The sequence below is a fragment of the Acomys minous genome, assembly GCF_964271855.1.
Source record: "Acomys minous genome assembly, chromosome: 1".
Lineage (NCBI taxonomy): Eukaryota > Metazoa > Chordata > Mammalia > Rodentia > Muridae > Acomys > Acomys minous.
Window position 1 is genome coordinate 2,081,812 of NC_140483.1, and position 13,302 is coordinate 2,095,113.

Genomic DNA, 13,302 nt, shown 5'->3' on the forward strand with positions numbered 1-13,302 from the left:
AGTGAGAGGCAGACAGACATTTGCAGTGCCGGGCACTGTGCTGAGAGCTCGACCGCATTACTGTCTCTAAGTGATGAAATATGAATCTGCTCCATAAACGCTTAGTCACCCAGGAAGCTCGGTCCATTTCTGAGCAGGCCCTTCTGCTCGCTACCTGCGGGGTGTCCCTACGTCACCCACCACGTGAGAGAATGTGTGTGAGTGTGGTTCAAAGCACACCTGAGGAGATGAGGGACAGAACCAAGTAGGGAATGCTGAATGTACCTCTTACCAGTTCCTAGGGTGCTCTGAGGCTCCTGGTGCGACAGAGCTAGACACTTAAGTAGGTAATGAAACACACTATATGCCCAGGTGCGCCCCTCTCCTATGTAACCCGGCCTGTCAGTCAAAAGTTCTAAGCTACTCCAAAAGAGACTTACAAGAACCACCTCCCAGCTTGTCTTTCAAGAGCTGACTCCTGCAATATTTGGATTGTCTGAAGTCTCCCGGTCCCTCCCACTGGCTCCATCCTTGAAGGGGGGAAGCTGGCTTACCTCTTGGCTCTCCTTCAGTTCAGCAGGCTTTGAGGAGCATGCTCATTCTAGTAGCCGAATCTTGGGGGGGGGGGGGGGAAGCAGGAACTGTGACTCATCCATCATTCTGAGCCAAGTGTTTGAATTTACTCCAAGCAGGAAAATAGCCAGGGGTGGGCTGGGGATGGAGGGGAGGGCTCACATACAAGCTGGCTTGGAGCTGTCTGACCCTGATCTAGAAAGGCAAGTGCTGGGGAGACTCTCCAAGCACATGCACCCGTTCTTGCTGTCTCACTGCCAGGAGCCCTTAAATCACTATGAAACGACTGTGTTCAACCTGCCTCCACCATGTACTATGGGGCATTAATAAATAATGGGAGGTTGTAGGACCAAAAGGAGGGAAAGCCTGAAGGGAAGGTGATGGGAAAGCATAATTTAGCAAGTAAATGAAAGGAGCTATTAAATCACAGTTAAATTATGCTGGCACAAGCAAGGGAAAAAAGAGAAGGATTTCCTGCTGCAGAATGCTTTCAATAAAATATTGAAATTTCTCTCCTGGTTGACAGAGGCATTCTGGCCATAAAGACAGGTGTCTGTGGCCTGAGGACCCTTTAGCTATAAGCTACAACATCCTTCTCAGTAGCTAAGCTCCTGAGGCTGCCTCTCTACCCTCATAGTGATGCCTGTCTATGATCCAGCAGCTATTGCCAGTGGCCACAGTAACCAGTTGTCAAATCTTGGTGCCTGTTTCTCCATTGGCTTCTTATAGCATGCTTAAAGAAAGGAAAGCAAGGTCTGCAAGGTATGGCTTAAAGATAACACATTAGTTATATGTATCTACTTTATGCTTTTAGACATTTTCAAGCGCCATCCCATCCATTTACTGTGAACTCTCAGGTATGGTGATGAGCTGTCTAGCAGGGAAGATATGTCTTATTCTTCTTTGTTTGCACAGAACCTGTAAAAGTTCATGCTTAATAAAGCTAGGCCTGTATGAATGAAGGGTGGATGGATCAATGGATGACGAATGGATGGATGGATGGAAGGTGACTAGCTGGTGGAAGGACCAATGAGTGGTGGATAGATGATGGATGGATGGATGATGGACAGATGGATAATAGATAGATTATTGATAAATTAGTGATATATAGATAACTTATGATGGTAGATGGTTGGATGGATAGATGCGTGGATGGATGGATGGATGGATGGCAATGGATGGTTGATGGATGGAAGGATGGTGGGTGGATGGTAGATGGGTGGGTGATTAATGAATATGTGAATGTTAGAGGGTATATTAATGGATAGTAAATAAATAATAAATGATAGATGGACAGGTGATGGATAGATGGGTGATGGGTGATTGATGGATGATAACAGAAGGTGGATGGATTGATATGATTGGATGATGACTGGATGGATAATGTGTGCACAGGGGACAGGTAGTGAATGGACAGTGGGTGAACGGATGATAATGGGTGGTTGGTGGGTGGATAGATGATAAATGGATGGTTAGGTGAATGATGTACTCAAAGTGGATGAGTGGTGGACGGTGGATGGATTGGTGAGTGAGTGAGTGAGTGAGTGAGCGAATGAATGAATGAATGAATGCTCCCAGGCACAAGGCTCTTATAAATGCAATTTACACAGCACTGGAACTGTAACCAGCACCTAAGCTTTCAGAACATGGATTCTTCGGTCTTTTAAGGGAATATGGCATTGCCCTTCAAGCTCACATAGTAATCAAGGTAACATACTCAGTGCACAGAGACAGTAATTGGTCACACACAAACCCCAGGCACGGCTTTCCTCGCTGGGATCATTTGTCGCTGTGACATGGACTGTGTGCAGCATTTGAGAGGACTAGAATCTCTCTGCAGCTGGATGGAGTCTCTGGAATGCCCCGGCAGAAGATCCACACAGCAGCTGGAACAGCCCACAGTGGGAGTCACACTGCCCTCGTTCCCAGGCTTGTTTGATTTGCCGTGGGTAGAAAATCTTGCAGCATTCATCTCTTCCACACGCTTGGGCCCTGACCTTGGTGGGGGGAGCATGTGTATCAGCACGCCAGGAGGTAAAGTCACGCCGCGCTTTGTTTGGACAGGCAGGCGTAGCAGGCTGACAGGGTGTGCAAGACATCCACCCGACCTCACGTTGTAAGAAGGAATTACATGGAAAACATGTTTATCCATGTCCAAGATTAGTCAGGGCTTTGGTTTGCTTGGAACACAGCAGCAACCAAGCCTCAGCACTTCTCTCTCAGAAAAGTTTTAGAAATAAAAAGAATAAAACTGAGCTCACTGCGGGTGCTTGTGAAAAATGTGCTTCCTCCTCAGACAGTCATGGGCTCGGGCTCGGGTTGTTCACTTGCTCCTTCTTCCTCCTCAGTGCACTTAAGCCATCGTCACAGAAAACTCTGGGCATGTTGACTCAATCTCAGCAACACTCAGGTTGATCTTCCTTCCACCCCAACCTCTGTTTCCGTACTGTGCTTCAGAGAAATTCTACATAACCTTTCCTCTTGTATTCTACTGGCCAGATTGTGGGGGTGGGGGCAGGTCAAATAATCACATTTCTATATAAGAGGACCTGGGAGAGTCCCTTCTACTCAGGGACCACATACCCAGCTGAATCTATATGGTGTTACTGGAGACATCAGTCTGTCCCAGACTACTATAGTGATAGCTATGGCTAAGGCTATGGCTATGGCTAAGGCTACGGCTATGGTTATGGCTACAGCTAAGGTTATAGCTATGGCTATGGCTATGGCTAAGGCTATGACTAAGGCTAAGGCTATGGCTAAGGCTAAGGCTATGGCTAAGGCTAAGGCTATGGCTAAGGCTAAGGCTAAGGCTATGGCTAAGGCTAAGGCTAAGGCTATGGCTAAAGCTGTGGCTAAGGCTATGGCTATGGCTAAGACTATGGCTATGGCTAAGGCTATGGCTAAGGCTATGGCTATGGCTAAGGCTATGGTGATGGCTATGGCTAAGGCTATGGCTATGGCTAAGTCTATGGTGATGGCTATGGCTATAGATATGGCTATGGCTGTAGATATGGCTATGGCTGTTGCATGCATCTCTACCAAGAAGACATGTCTTTGGGAAGATTGGCAATGCCCAGTGCCTGGCTTCATACTGGAACAGTAAAATCTATGAAATGTGTCACTGGCCTCAAGGTGAAGTCCAGCAAAGTTCAATAGTGAACTTGGAGAAGCCTCAAGGGACAAGACAGGTCATAATACACTGAGAAGTAGTACTGGGGAGAAAGACTCTAGAAAACTTTCAGTAAGTAGCCAGAGCTCTTTCAAATTGTATCTATTTATCAATGTGACAACAAGCTGTACTTTCCCCCACAAAAGAAAAAAAAAAAGACAGGAAACAGGATGGGAGTTCAGTGATATCAGGGCCACTGTGGAGGAAGAGGAGTGGAAGAGAAGAGAAGCCAGCTCACAGAAATGCTGCTCCACCAGTATCCAGCACCAAGGGGATATCCAGTGAGCATTTATGGAATCGACTTTTTAAGATATTTTAAGCTATAATTTTTCTGGAGAAATAGAATATATAGACACGAAGACAACTAGCCATAGGTTTGCAATTAAACATGGTTTTCCAGGAAAAGTGAAATAATGGGATGATAGAGACAGACAGACAGAGAGATATGCAGACAGACAGAAGGAACTGACTCATAAGGCTCTGGCAATTGGCAAATACAAAATCTTGAGAATAGATGAGCTGGCTAGAGACAGGGGGAGGCAACGGTGTGTCAGGATAAGCACAGAGACACCCTGCTGCCTGCAGAATTCCTTGGGGAAAGTCTGTCTTCTAGTGTGACCCACCACACTATTATCTCAAAATGCTTTCTCAAGAACATAAAGACACACTTAGCCAACTACCTGGATACTGAGGTCTAGCCAAGCTGGCATATGAAATTGATCATCAGAATCTAGAATCATCAAAGAGACAAGCTCTGTCTAGAACTGGTTAATTGAGGCAAGAAGATCCATCCTGAATGTAGACAGCACCTTTGCCCGGACCAAGGTCCTGGACTGAATATAAGACAGAACGCAAGCTGAGCACCGGCATTCACCCCCTCTGCTTCCTGACTGAGCTTGCGATGTGACCCTTGGCCCCAACTTCCTGCTGCCCTGGTGGACTGTGAACTCAGGTTAGGCCATTCCTTCCTCTGAGGTCTCTTTCCAGGCACTTTTTGTCATAGCAACAAGACACACAACTAACTCACCATCAAAAATAGCTTTGGTTTCTAGGACCCTCTAGATACCTACAAGAAGAACATTATGATAGGTAGATTTGGACCCACAGGTCCCGCGCAAACTATGGCACCAGCTAAGGACAATACAGGCTGTAAACTTCAAACCCCTACCCAGATCTAGCCAATGGACAGGACATTCTCCACAGTTGAGTGAAGATTGGGGTCTGACTTTCACATGTACTCTGATGCCTCATATTTGACCACGTCCCCTGGATGGGGAGACCTGGTGGCACTCAGAGGAAGGATAGTAGGCTACCAAGAAGAGACTTGATACCCTATGAGCATATACAGGGGGAGGAGGTCCCTCTCAGTCACAGTCATAGGGGAGGGGAGTAAGGGGAAATGGGAGGGAGGGAGGAATGGGAGGATACAAGGGATGGGATAACCATTGAGATGTAATATGATTAATTAATAAAATTTTTTAAAATGTTGCATGAAAAAATAGGTTTGGGTTATGCCACTCAATGGTGTCAGTGTCCCAGGAAATGCATCTTGCTCAAAATGCCTTTTGTGAGAAAAATAAACACATTACTTTAAAGAAGTGTTTTTGAAATATGAAAGTGCATCAAAGAAGGACTTAGTCTCATAGAGTGAATAATGGATTTCCACTTCAGAGTCAAAAGAAATTAAGAATAAAAACAGCAAGGAAGATCTGATCACACAGAACGGGACAAAACAAAGACATGAAATGAAGAAAGGCATAAGACGTGGTTGATAAAGACCATAGCAAATGGAAAACTTTGCTATCGACAGGAGGAGAGGATGGACATTTGATTGAAATTGAACTCTGGCTCTAGTTTCTCCCTAACAGAACCAGAGAAGTGGGGAGGAGGGGCTTACGTTAAATGCATAAATGTGAATGTACACACTTATATTTGAGCATTTTAAATGGAAACAAGTTAATTCAGACAGGGCAGGGTGAGCTTAGCAGTACTTTTTTTTTTTTCCAAACAAAATGTGAAACAGAAAAATCTAAGATCCAGCTTAGGGCTCCACGGCCAGCCAGGGCCCTGTGGGTGGTTTGAGATGTGCTTGCTTTTCTTCTGGTCCTGTGTCTTGCCTGAAGCTCCATCCTGGGTGTTTCCTTGAGTCTAGCAGCACCAAGTTTTGAACAATTGGCTCCAGATGTGCCAGAGTCACTTCTGAACATCTACCCTGGATTCTGCCTGGTTCAGAGCCGCTGAATGCAGGGAGCAGAGGTTGTCCTCGGCTTCTGAGCTCGTAGCCATTGGGCTCAGCAATAGATGTGAAAGGCGCAGCTGGCCAAGCCCCACACATTGGCCAGTGCCTTACACACATGACAGAACCAGAGCAGAGTCTCGCTGTCTCCTCTCAGGCACAGCTCTGCTCTCACTCAGTGATACCGTTTTCCACCTCACAGTTTTGTCCTAACTTTCTTGCTGCCTCCACCCACTGTTCTGTCCTTTCTCAGGCCCAGCAGCCAGGGCCCACCCTTCTCAGTTCTCTCTCTCTCCAGACCTTTGAGGTTAGCCAGTCTATGGGCTGTGTGTGTCCTCTGTTTGGAATTTCCCCTCTGCCCTTCAACTTGGAGGAACTGATTCGTTCTAAAATCCGCAGGAGGACCATCAGGCCAGCCTTGGAGGGAAGTTTTGTACAGCAATGTGTCTGCAGTCAGCCTAATGCCTGGAGAATTCCAAACTCTGGCACAGCTGGCTTCCCCATGAATTTACTCCTCCTCCTCCTCCTCCTCCTCCTCCTCCTCCTCCTCCTCCTCCTCCTCTTCCTCCTCCTCCTCTTCCCTTCTCCTTCTCCTTCTCCTCCTCCTCCTCCTCCTCCTCCTCTTCCTCCTCCTCCTCCTCCTCCTCTTCCTCCTCTTCCTCCTCCTCTTCCCTTCTCCTTCTCCCTCTCCTCCTCCCATCATCCTTCTCCTCTTTCACTTCTCTTATTCTATCTTAATTTTTGTGATGACTGGATATATTATTAAAAACATTCTGTTAAACTAGCAAAACATAAGTAAAAAGCTGTCTCTGGGTTGCTCCTCACCTCCGTTTCTGAGAACAACCACCTCCCAGGTGCTAAGGTTTCTACCGTGTTCTGCCTACAGCCGTCAGATACCCACTTAGGTGACTGGATAGAACTGTGCAAACTCTGGAGCACCTAAGCACTAGGTATTACTCCGTGATGTCCCATCCTGTCCTACACTGTGGTGACTACATCCAAGATTCTCCTGTCTGAAATAAGATTCACTTATGTGGTGTGCATTTCCCCGGCACAGAACTTAGGAGAAACAACTCCATATTTGGTTTTATTCCTTCGGCTTTTCTGAGCACCTGTCTTGAGCACTCTTCAAGGCCAGGGATGCAAAACCAAAGCCTGGCCCAGCCTAAAAGACGCCTCAACCTCAGGTGACTCTTCTCTACCACAAACATAACACGCTGGCAGCATTCTTAGATACCAAGAACATAGAAACCCAAAACCCTAACTATTGTGGCTCAGAATTGGTTCTGAGAGGGTTAAGTTTGAGGCTTTTTCAAAGCTCCCAGAGGAGGGTGAGGAGAGGGTCCTCCAGAGCACCTGGGGTGTTATTTATGGTGCATTGAAGGCTGTCAACAGCATTCTTCCGCAGAATTTCGCCTGCGAGGGGAAGTCATTAAAAGGAGGCCCTGCCATACTGCAGCGGATAAAGCCTTCCAGCTTCTGCTTTAATCCCTCTGACCCTAGAGATGACTCTCATTTTCTGTTGACTTTTCCAGGCCTTCAGTCATCAACTGTTATTTATATTTTCAGCCAGTGTAGCGTGTAGTGAAGAGATACTAATGTCAGACACATCAGGATTCAAATGTTGGTTCTGAATCCAGCTGGGGGCTAAAGCAGCTAGAAGCCCCATATTTCTCACCTGGAAAAAAAATGAAAATGGAGGCATCTAACTCATAGGACTGTTGTAAAGAGAATTAGTTGCATTTGGAAAAATTAATTTAAAATTTGATTTCAGTCAACAGGTGGCAAGAGCTCGTTGAGCAGGAGAGAGTGCACAGCTGGCCTCAGTTTCTCTGGCCACAGGGCTGTGTGGGTAAAGCCTGGTGCTCCTAAAGCTTGGCCCCACCCCCACACACCCTCTGATGCTTACACACTGCTCTTCCTGAAGGGATCTAAGCACTCAAGCCCCTGTCCAGGTCACAAGTGAATCCAAGTGTAAGGAGTGGATGAACAGCACCCTCTTCAGGTCTGACCAGTGCTTCCAGAAATGGCAAGACCCAGCAGGAGGGTGAATGTTTTTCCATCCAGGTAGGTTGGACACAAGAGTCAGAATTCATTTTCTCCATCCCCACCACCCCAAGCAAGGACTAAATAGACAAGGAGAAAGTTTATATTTTATTCCAGGGAAGAAAAGACATCCATGTCAAATACAATATCTGATCTCAGTGTGTACGGCGGCAGAGCCTCAGTCCTAAGAAAATACGGCTGGGAAACAATGGCCTGAAATCTCGAGCTCAAAACGGAGCTCAAATCTTTACATTGATCCCAAATATTTAAACATGCTGAGCAGCAGCATCCCCCAAAGGAAGGATGAATATGGACGGTCGGCTCACAGATGCATATTTTCATACCAAACCTCAGTCCTGTCCTGTGCACAAGATGAAACTTACAGGAGGCGGGATCCCTGTTGAAGCTCCAACCCAGGCTCACCTCTGTGGTGCAATGGAAGCACAGCCAGTCTCTACCTGTCAAGTCTTCCCTTCAGGGTCTTTGATGAGAGAAAGGAATTGAGCTAGATGGGACAGAGTGTTGAAACCATCACATTCCCCACGGTGGGCACACCTACACACAACGGTTACATAGGAAAGCAGGGCTGAGTGCGCTTTTTACCCAGCATGCTGACCTCCGTGGGAGTTCTGATAAGCGAGATTTACCCGACTCTTTCTTATGACAGTGCAATCAACAAGAAAATGAATCTCCTAAAGTATCTCTATCAATCAACATTTCCTTTCCCTGAGAGAGAGAAAAAAAGGAATTCCTCCCCAAAAGAGGTCTTTAAAAATATGTATGGGCATATTTTCTACTGGAGTCATTATTTGAATTTTACTAGCATTTAGAATACAATTCCAACATCTTCATCATTACTGCCCACCGTGACAACATTCCACCAGGAAATTACATTACAGTACAAAATCTAGATGTGAGAGGACTATGGCACCATATTAAGAGAAGGAAAAAGGCAAATTCAAATAAGGGACCTATCTGAAATGATCAGAAATGAAATTTTCTGTGGAATGAAAGCCTCCTTCAGAACCTAGCCATCTAAAATAAGATTAAAGTGGTAAGAACTCAGGTGGAGTCAACTATTACTTCCTGAGTGAAAATTTGCATTCAGTGGGCAGACACTGAAAGGAGGCTTTTTTTTTTTTTAAGTCCATTTTGCTTGGGGATTTCTCAACACAAGCCCAGTAACAATACGAATGTCCTCATTCTGTAGTCCCTGGGCCCCCACTTTGTGTCAGGCTGCACAGAGTGAGGCTCCACATTTTAAAACCTCCAGGTATTTGAGAATGTGGTTTGATGGATTCCTGGGAACTGCAGGTAGATGAGGAAGGACCCGAGTAAGCTCCACTCCCACCAGCTCCACTCAGAGCTCTGGTGGAGGCGCTCCCACGGGACTGCACACAGGAGTGGCCTTAACCAGCTTAGTCCCTGGAGCCTCGCTTGCTTTTCTGATTTCCTGGACTTGAAGCAGTGGTAGGCTCCTGTTAAAGATCTCTAACACCAAAATTGATTCTTGTTGCCACTGCTGTTACTTTGTGGCCATAACCGAGATTAAGAAAGAGAACACCGAGGGCTGTGTTGCCTTAGTCAAAGGCGGGAATGTGGAGATCACAAATTAAGCAAGGTAGCAGCCATAGCAACTGCATTAGGTTCTGCGTCTAAGCACAGAAGGAGAGCATAAGAGGACGGCAAGCAAAGGAACCTGAGCTACATTCCCAGACCCCACACAGGGGGCTGGGTGTGCTGTGTGCTCCTGTGCTCCTGGTCCGGAAAGGTGGATCCACCGGGCGCTGTGACCAGACAGCCGAGCATAGTGAGACTCAGGATCAGTGAAAGATCCTGTCTCAAAACAAAACAGAAATACAGGTGCAAATGTGGATCAAGAGTAAATGTAAAAAGAAGGCTTTCAATGGCCCATCGTGGGTGGGGGAGGGTCACAAGAACCCTCTCTATTGCCCGTGAATGGTTGTTTAGAGTAGGGAGGCTATTTTCTTAACTGGTATAGCTGTTAAATTGATCATGGTGAGTAAACACTCACGCGCGCGCGCACACACACACACATGCACGCAATTCTATCTATCTATCTAATCTATATATCATCTATCTATCTAGCTCTTTATCTATCATCTATCTATCTCATAAACAACTTTAATTAAATTTTGTCACAAAATGCAAAACAGAAAAGAAAATGGCGAGCAGGCTTTTGGGGTGGGAGGTCAGCAGGAGCAGAAGAGGAAAGAGAGAGGACAATAGGAAATTAATGTAACCAAAATACATTATATGCATACATGAAACTGCAAATGACTAATAAATAAGTAAAACAACCTAAAAACACAGACAGTAGGCACGATAACAGAAAGAAATAAAAGTGACTCAGTTGGTTGGCTGAGATGCAAGGGTGACTGGTGGGGGTTGTGAGGTAGAATTGGGACAAAGATGAACTTCTGTCTGAAGAGCTGCTAGGAAGCCAGCTTTGAACCTCGGAGGACCAGATTAGGACTGGTGAGGGGGATACATGCCTCTAAGCTTCGACTTCTAGAAGCCTTGGAGCTGAAAAAAAAATTTGGGAAGCAAGATGCCAAAGAGTTGTACCTGCCACGAAGAAGCGTGGCTGGGCAGGAGAGGTCAAGTTGATGTGGCATGTGTAGGTCACAGAAAATGGGCATACTGAGACAGGAGTAGATTTCTAAATCCCAGGCAAGTTTCTAAAGCAAGAAAGACACTGAGTCAGTAACTAGGAAGCCCAGCCTTGCTCAGTCAACCCATTGTGTATGTTAATGCTAAGAGGCTTTCCCAGGTCCCAGCTGGAAGCTGCAGCACCCCAAAGCAGTTGCACTCCTGGAGGGCGGAGCTCTGGCGCCACTGAGCCACCCAAGCTCTTGGAGCGTCAGCCTGAACCTCTGTAGGGCCCTCCCCTCGGGGACCAGACATGATACTGCTTTTCCTGGAATCTCTGTGATGTGCCCAGCTTTTACTTAACACCATTGCTTATGTCTTAATCATCCCTGGGAACCAAACACTGATTCAGAAGTCAACTGGGACACTACCAGCCCCCTCATCACATCCATCGTGCCCTCTCTCTGACTCGGGATAGGTATTTGTACACTGCACTACACTCCAGAGACCAGCAGGTTTTAAAAGCCAAGAACTCTTCTCTCTGAGCTAGTGAGTGATGGCCCTTCATCCTACATGCAGCCACAGAATCTGTTCCTGGATGGCTTAGACACGCGCACCTAGAAGAGGATTTAAATTACACTCAACCTAACATCCATGTTTCAAGAAGAACCTAAAGCTAAAATCAGATCAGATGGACTTCCCACGGTACAAGATCTGCTTCTGGCGAGGGCCACAGAGAACTGGGCTTCTCGGCCTGTCTAGCAAATCCTTCATTCTGAGGACAGCAACACTGCCAGTTCTCTTTATGAGCCCTCCCACGCACTGCTAACAGAACGATTTCCCACTTGGTAAAATGGTCAGTGAAATCCTCCCCGGGAACGCAGTGCCCAGAGACCTGCTCAGGCGGCATGCTCTCCTCTCAGGCACTCGCCTGCATCTCCCACCTGCACCTTTCTTCCCACATGTCATCATCTGCTCAGAGAAAACATTCCAGACACTCCAACCACACACTACGGATCATCATCACTGCTTTTCATCTCCATGATAACTATTGACTTATTAAAAACTTCCTTATTTTGTTGTGCTATCTTTCCACAGCAGAATGTGGGCCTCTGAACGATATGACCCTCTGTCCCCTTCTCTGGAGTGGCTCTAGCACCTGGAGGACTTGGTTGTTCTTATTATGAATGAATGAATGAATGAATGAATGAATGAATGAATTTTAATAAGAGACATTTAAATCTGTGCCTAATGTCTTGGTATCAGTCATCTGCATAAAAAGGCCAAATGAAAGGATGACTTTTGATATCAAAAATAAAGTCCAGATGGCTAAGACCTGAAGGGACAAATTCTCTTTTATCAGCTACAAACTGAGGATGACGGAGATGAGGTTAGGCCAATCATTTTAATCACATCTGAATTATTCAGGATTGAGATACAGCTCAATAGTAGAGCTTACATGTGGCAACCACTCACTCCCATCACTGAAGGACCAGAAGAATGCAGTGATCTACCACTCACACACTCACTAACACACACACTCACACACACACACACATACATACACACACACACACATACACACACACACATACACATACACTCACTAACACACACACTCACACACACGCACACTCACACACACATACACACACACTCACTAACACACACACACATACACACACATACACACATACACACACACACACACACACACACACATACACACACTTTGCCTCGTGTCTATCAGGCGCCTACCATGACAAAAACTTACAAACTAAAAGTGCCGTGCTGTTGAGTTTCTTCAAGAATCCAGCCAGCTGTAACCCAAAGACACCAAAAGGCTCCTCTTCCAGAAAATATAAACCAAGTCAAATAAAGAACATATCTTAATAGAAACATTAATGCAGTGCAAAAACTAGCAAAGCTGCGCTTTAAAGGAGACTTTTGACTTCACTTTTTTTCACTCACACGAACTTCCTCCTTCTTAGAGGCACACCCAACATTAGGGTGTGAACATCCTCCAACCTGAGTTTTTATGGTAAAGAGAAGGTAGCAGTGTGCAGCTTGTTTCTTGTCAGTCTCTCCTACCCACCCAGCTCTGGCTACGAATTCAGAAGGGAGCAAATACAACTTTTTCCCTGTGTGGCTCTGAGCTCAGCTGGCGCCTCCTAAATCGACAGGATAACATTTCACCTATTAGCACTCCTCAACAGAGAGCAGATTGTTCCGGTTTCAAGAAATGTTTTTTGAAATGGATTTGGGTTGGTGAGAAAAATGAATTAAGTTAGAAATTCTTTGGGGCAAATTGCATATTGAAATGAACAGTTTGATGCATAACCCTTTTGCCGCCGCCGTTTCCCCCCCCCCCCCCCCCCGCCCCGCAAGTTAAAAAGAAAAAGGCAGGAAAAGGAGAGTAGCACCGAGTGGGCCTCCTCTCTGAGCCTGTGCCGCAGCCACATCTCTGCCTCGAGAGGCGATGTCCACAGCTGTGTTTCACAGTCATTATTCAGTTGGCGTTGCGTGACATTTGTGGATGTATTTTTGGAGAAATTTCAAAGCTAGTGACTTCCAGTTTTTAATCGTGGGAGTACTTATTTCCTACTCTGGCATAATTGTTCATGGCTCCACGTTTATTTTATTTATTTTTTTATGGGGGACAGAAATGAAAACCACAGTGAAT

The 13,302-nt window shown here is 46.0% G+C and overlaps 1 long non-coding RNA gene across 1 annotated transcript in view; it reads right to left on the bottom strand.

The window, feature by feature from the left end:
* Positions 1–12,597, bottom strand: part of LOC311602646 — a 160,898-nt gene extending 148,301 nt beyond the window's left edge. Inside the window, exon 1 of the long non-coding RNA XR_014780807.1 lies at positions 12,394–12,597. This is a non-coding gene — a long non-coding RNA (uncharacterized lncRNA). The remainder of the gene's footprint in view (positions 1–12,393) is intronic.
* Between the last annotated feature and the right edge of the window lie 705 nt (positions 12,598–13,302).